The following is a 5202-nucleotide window of genomic DNA, read 5'->3' as shown; positions in this document are numbered from 1 at the left end:
ATTCCATCCTTTAGGTTCATGATTCTTCAACAATTTGTTTGGCTTTGTATGTTAACTCTCTTTTCAGCCACCAGGTTCTGGATGCCAGCATGATGCCAACCAGACTTCCTTGGACAGACAACCCCACCAATGTGTCCTGGAGCTTCGATTCCCCAGAGACCCACCTTGCTAGAGAAAGAGAGAGGCAGACTGGGAGTATGGATGGACCAGCCAATGCCCATGTTCAGCGGGGAAGCAATTACAGAAGCCAGGCCTTCCACCTTCTGCAACCCACAATGACCCTGGGTCCATGCTCCCAGAGAGATAGAGAATGGGAAAGCTATCAGGGGAGGGGATGGGATACAGAGTTCTGGTAGTGGGAGTTGTGTGGAGTTGTACCCCTCCTATCCTACCATTTTGTTAATATCTCCTTTCTTAAATAATAATAAAAAAAGATTAGGGAAGCTATCAAGGGAGGGGATTGGATATGAAGTTCTGGTGGTGGAAATTGTGTGGAAATGTACCCCTCTTGTCCTATATTCTTTTTAATATTTTCATTCTATTTAAAAAGTTTTTTATTGTATTTATTTATTTATTGGATGGAGATAGCCAGAAATCAAGAGGGAAGTGGGGGATAGAGAGGAAGCCAGACAAAGAGACACCTGCAACAGTACTTCACCACTCGTGAAGCTTTTCCTTTGTAGGTGGGGACTGGGGACTCTAACCTGGGTCCTTGGTCACTGTAACGTGTGAGCTCTACCAGGTATACCACCATCCAGCCCCAATATTTTCATTTTATAAATAGAAAAAAAACATTAAAAAAAATTGGTTCCCCATTGACTTTACACTAAAGTCAAATCCCTTCCCAGAGCATTTGGTGTCCTTTATGATTTGGGCTTAGTACACATTTTCAGCATCATCTACTTCCTACTTCTACAATGCTATATTCCTATATTCCAGTCATACGATACACTCTTATTTCCAGAACACACTTTCTTTCTTCTATCAATATCTCTTTGTACATACATGTTGTAAAATTCTCCTGGCAGACAGATATTCATCTTTCAAGAATCTATTTTTACCCCTTTATTTATGGAATCAGTACAAGATTCCTTAAATAGTTATGTTTTGCTCTTTGATTTCCTTCCACTATGTAAACATCTCCGTTAAAACATTCCTTTCATCATACCACATGGTACAAAACTGCTTGATTTTTTTTTTAATTAAAAAAATTATTTTCCCTTTTGTTGCCCTTGTTGTCTTTTTATTGTGTTGTAGTTATTATTGTTGTTGTTATTGATGTCGTTGTTGTTGGATAGGACAGAGAGAAATGGAGAGAGAAGGGGAAGACAGAGAGTGGGAGAGAAAGATAGGCACCTGAAGACCTGCTTCACCACCTGTGAAGACACTCTCCTATAGGTGGGGAGCCAGGGGCTTGAATTGGGATCCTTATGCTGGTCCTTATGCTTTGTGCCATGTGCACTTAACCCGCTGCGCTACCACCTGACTCCCAAAACTGTTTGATTTTCATGTCTGTGCCTTCTCTTTTCTTGAGCTCCCTTAAGGAAGGAACAGTGATTTACATATGCATGGTTGTGACAAGCACAGAGTCTGACATATCATTTGAGTTTAAGAAGTATTTGTTGATGGTGCCAAGCTGTCTGTGGCGCACCTGATTAAGCACTCACACTGCAGTGTGCTAGGACCCAGGTTCAAGTCCCTGGTCTCCACATGCATGGGAAAATCTTCACTGTTGGTGAAGTAGAGCTGCAGGTATCTGTCTCCCTCTCTATCTCCCCTTCCCCTCTCAATTTCTGCCTCTATCCAACAATAAATAAATTAAAGATAAAAAAAGAAAAAAGTAATCAGAAAATTAAAAAAGGGGAGTCGGGTGGTAGCATAGTGGGTTAAGAGCAGGTGGCCCAAAGTGCAAGGACCGGTATAAGAATTTGAACCCCCGGCTCCCCACCTGCAGGGGAGTCGTTTCACAAGTGGTGAAGCAGCTCTGTAGGCGTCTATCTTTCTCTCCCCCTCTCTGTCCTCCCCTCCTCTCTCAATTTCTCTTTGTCCTGTCCAACACCAATAATAACAACAACAATGACCATAAACAAGGGCAACAAAAGGGAATAAATAAAAAATATTAAAAACAATTAAAAAAGTAATATTTGTTGACAATAATGAAAGACCTCATTATACCTGTGAGAATCTTATACTTTATAAAGTACACAAGCAGTAAGTGTTGGCAAGGATGTGGGGAAAAAGGAACCCTGCTACACCAACGGCAGGAATGTTAATTGGTCCAAACCTTGTGGAAAATAGCCTGGAGAATTCTCAGAACACTAGAAATGGATCTAGTGATTTCTAATGTGATCCAGAAATTTTTCTCCTGGAAATTTTTCTCCCAAAGAAAGCAAACACATATCTAAAGAGACTGATGCACACCTATGTTCATAGCAGAACAACTGTAGCAACCCGAACTTAGAAGCAATCTAGATGTCTAACCACAGGTGAGTGACTAAGAAAGTTGTGATGACTATATGCACAACAAAATACTACTCAGCTGTTAAAAAATAATAAAGCCAACTCCTTTGCTTCATCTTGAATGGATTCCTAAGGAAGCATTTAAGAGAGACAAGTCAAGTAGAGAAAGACAAATGCTGGATAACCTCACTTATGCATGGAACTATAGAACTTTGCCCTCAATGTGGATCAACAATGGTAGAGAATGCTCCATCCTCTGAAGGGAGGCTGGACAACATATTCTATGTTCCACCTGAGGAAGATGGGTCCTGAAATTGGGGCAGCTTGGAACTTTCCTACTCATGACCATAGAATGTGAGCTCAGATCTGCCCCGGCCAGTGGGGCGGTGAACAGGGGCTAGGAACCTCGGGACCTGGAATGACAGGGACAAGAGACACGAAAGAATGACAGCAAGACAGGTTTCTGATCAAGCTGCAAAATTTTATTGTGTTCACAGGCATTATAAGGCTTTGGGGAAGGGGGGAGTGCTGGAGGAGGAGGAGGAGGGGGAGCAATCATCAAAGTGGAATGTTCCTTGCAACATACAATGGCTGAAACCATGTTTGTTACCACAACTATGTGTTGTGTCACTTGATTTCTGATAAATGGTCTACCTGAGGGGAAATGGTCTGCCCAGGGGGAAATGAAAACGTGTCTCGAGGGCTTCCATGGTTTCAAAACTTATCAAGCAGAGAAATGGCTCCTGGCATCTCCTCCTTTCGTTATAATTTAACTGAGTCAGGAAATTGAGGGTGAGGGGAAGAGACCTTAACAGCAGTTTTGGTGGGCATTAACCAGAGGGGAGAAGTATTGACCCAATTCCTACCGTGGGGTGAATGCAAAACCAATCTTCCCGCATCTTATAAGGCTCTTGGTGTCTTTTTGGGGAGGGGAGGCAGAGCCACAGTTTCCAGGGAAACAATTTTTGTTGCTGACACCAACCTCCATGCAAATCAGGTTTGCTTCACGGGGGACTCAGAGGCGGACTATAGGGTCCTCCCCCTGCAGTGCTTTGCCTTGCACCCCTTACTGGTGTCCTTGTCCTGCCAAGGTTGGATGTCTCAATGCATAATTCTGAGTTTTATGCCATCCGAAAAGGAGGTCTGTCATTCTCAGGTTCATCCAGGCCTCTATCAGCCAAATCAAATCTGTGATAATGTATTTGCAAAGGTTTTGATGCCAAGGAGTCAATCTGCCGTTTTATAAAATCAGTAATCTTATTGAAAATAAAGGGTCCTAAGGTAATCATTAACAAAAGACTAATCAAGGGTCCCATAAGGGGCTCTGTAGTGACTCAAGACTATTTGTGGTTGAGTCTATAACCTGTTTTAATTTGTCAGAAAATTCATGGGAGGAATATATAGAGTGTCCTAGCATGCCACCAGCAAGTCTAAGGGAAGCAGTCAGTGGATGTTATGTCCAGGGGAAGAAACACAGCACGTCTGGTCCTCTGGTGGTCGTCAGTGCCAACTGATGAAATTTTTCTTCATAGAGGGTCAGCTGTGGAACAAGCAAAACTAGGAGGCATGGACCAGGTAGAGAAGAATTGACATGAAAATATAGGATGGTGTTGTACCAAAACACAGAGGAGGTGCATACACATTAGAAGAGGTTCCTTGAACATGAGGAATATTTTGAGAAAAGTGAGCAGTCAATAAACATGCAAAGATGAAGTCAGCAGTGGTAGGTCAGCAGAAAGAGAAGACTTGGATAGGCTGGTGTGGTTAGCTGGAGTATATACTGCCACGGTGTCCTTTGTGGTAAGGACTTGCCAACAGGGACTGTGGATTTTGCAAGAGCAATAACGTCATCCACCATAATAAAAGGAAAACAAACATGGACATCCAGTGTTGAAAAAGGAAAAAGAATATGTCTTTATGGCTGGAAGGGTGGGTGGCTTTGTCAATGAGATACAGTAAATGGACAATTCGAATTTTTGTAAATATTAAAAAGGTTTAGTATAGTTACTTCATTGACACTTTAGCCAACTGAATACTGGGGGGTGCATTCCCCTTCTTTTTTTATTAATTGACCGTAAGGGTTTTAGTTTTTCTTGTTTGAGCTGTAGCCCACATAAATTTGGAAAAAATATCAACTGAGAAAAAAAATGTTTTTGTTTACTAAACATGGGCAGGTGAATTACATCAATCTGCCAGAGAGCATTGGCTTTTATCAATGGAGATTAATCTTAAAAGTCTGAATAGCAGGATCTTAATTAAACAATGCAGGAGCCAATAAAGTGCTCTCACTATGGCAGGTAAAGCGTTACAATTTTAAGAGGCTTGAAAAAAAATGAGAGAAAAAATTTTACGATATGAGTGACTTTAGGAGTCATCATACACCCATAAATAAAAAATGAAAAATGTTTAGTTTTAAATCTTACCATATGAGCAGTCAGTTCTTCATGTGCAGATGTACCTATAATTATTTACTTAGGGAGAGAAATTGTACCAACTTAATTGATGATCTAATGGTTAGAATTGGCTTGAGTTTTATGATTTTAGAAGGCTCTTTATTAAAATATACCAATATGTTATAGAAAGTCAATACCTAATGTGTTGACATGATAAAATGTTTACCATTTTTTAGCATTATTTTCAAGTGATCAAACAGTTTAAGCACACTATTATAACTTTAGTTTACTAAGATCTTTATTCATCACAAGGCTATCATGAGTAACCATAGACATAAAACTCTTAATA

This window comes from Erinaceus europaeus, chromosome 8 (genome assembly GCF_950295315.1).
Source record: "Erinaceus europaeus chromosome 8, mEriEur2.1, whole genome shotgun sequence".
Classification (NCBI taxonomy): Eukaryota; Metazoa; Chordata; class Mammalia; order Eulipotyphla; family Erinaceidae; genus Erinaceus; species Erinaceus europaeus.
The sequence above is the reverse complement of the archived record's forward strand: the minus strand, read 5'-3'. Positions refer to the sequence as shown.